Source organism: Rhinopithecus roxellana, chromosome 5, assembly GCF_007565055.1.
Source record: "Rhinopithecus roxellana isolate Shanxi Qingling chromosome 5, ASM756505v1, whole genome shotgun sequence".
Lineage (NCBI taxonomy): Eukaryota > Metazoa > Chordata > Mammalia > Primates > Cercopithecidae > Rhinopithecus > Rhinopithecus roxellana.
Genome location: NC_044553.1, coordinates 35,750,112 through 35,751,885, shown reverse-complemented (window position 1 = coordinate 35,751,885; position 1,774 = coordinate 35,750,112).

The following is a 1,774-nucleotide window of genomic DNA, read 5'->3' as shown; positions in this document are numbered from 1 at the left end:
TGGGGGCTGTGTGCGTCGGCACAGAAGAGGAGAGCTTGGCAGAGAACAGCATTATCCACTTTGTAAGGGAAAACACATTTTGAATGTGAGATAAAGTTTGAGCAAAAGCAGGGTATTAAATAGAAGGAGATTTGCGGTGACAATATGGAATTGGGCTTGGTGAGGGCCAAGGGGCAGAGAAATAAATGTGGAAAGGGCCCCAAACAGTGCTGAGCAACCTGGGTTCCCTGGGTCTGTAGGGGCCTAGGCAAAGAGTTATGTGCATCCTAGAAACAAGGACAAGTCAGCCCAGCTAACGGTATCAACCTTATGTATTTATGTTGATTATCTCATGCTGATGGGCACTCAGGCCAATGAAAGTGGATATTTATTTTTGCTCAATAAATATGAAATATACTTCTTGGTTCCTGATCAAGGAAGTAATTCCAATGTATTCTCAAATCCTAAGTCAAGAGCTGAATATTTATCTCTGGAAATGTAAATTTATTATTGTGTGTTTTAGATAGGTTTTAAACAAAAAAATTCTCTCTTGGAAACAAAACCATCTTGCAAAGCTTTCTTTAATTGACAATCATTTGAGTGTCTACATGCACTAATAATATTTATTATTCACAAATTATCCAGACATGAATGTATTACATGAATGTAGTTTCTTTGTCACCTCCCAAAATTCTGACTATCACTCCAAATGGAGACATGTAGGTCTTTTTTGCTCCTCATGTTTGCCAGGAGCAGAGTCTGTTTCTGATATTTAGAGGGTGTCCCTCCTTTCCTCTTTAATTACACAAGATTCCTGCCCTTCTTGCCATGAGAATCTGTTTCCAAGAATATATCTGAAACTCAAAGAACAAATGCTGGATATCAAGAGGATTATCCCTTCCAGGTCAATTTGCAGGTTTATTAGGAATCAAAGGTCTAAACTATAGGAAAATGCAATTTTAATTAGCTGGTAAATTTAATTTCTTACAGATGCTCACAAGTCTGAATCCCATCTCTTCAAAACTGCTGCATCTCCTTACTGACTGGCAAAAATTGCTCCAAAACCTCTGCCTTCTGGCTACTTCACCTTGGCTGGGCTGCCTTCAGAACTGCCACATGTAACAAACACCAAGCTCACCATCTTCTCTCTTCCCCATCCTCATCTTTCTCCTCCTCAATTCCTTAGTTCTGTTCATTCTCTGGCCAACCAATTTCAAGTGTCAGTGTTATCTTTGGCTTGCCTCTCTCCATGGCTTTTCATATTCAATCATTCGTTCAGCTGTAATGATTCTATCATGAAATGACACTATAATTTTCTATTCATTTTCATGTGTACTGACACATCTTTGGAGCACGTGCTCATCACCAAGACCCAGCTGCTGCCTTAGCCTCCTGATCTCCTTTCTTAAATGATTTCTGTTTTTCAGTTCTTGCATGGTGACAAAAAATTAATTTTCTAAATCATGTCATTCCCATGCTTTACATTCTATAATAATGTGCATTTCTTTACAATCCTCAATCTTCTGGTCCCAATCCACTTTCTAATCTTTTCTTTCTCTTTTTCTTCTTTATACAGTCCACCCAGTTTTGTCCATTCTTCTAAGCAGGTTGCATACTTTCCTATATTTGGTCTTTCCTTGTACAAGAGTTTCTCCTCCAATATGACAGGAGGGCTCTACTGTTCACCTGTAAAGGATTTTTTCCCAAGTTTTCAACCCTCAGCTTATCTCGTCTTTTCTCCATGAAAACTTTTCTGGTCACTGTTGCATAGAGGTCTCTTCCTCTCCTCTGAACA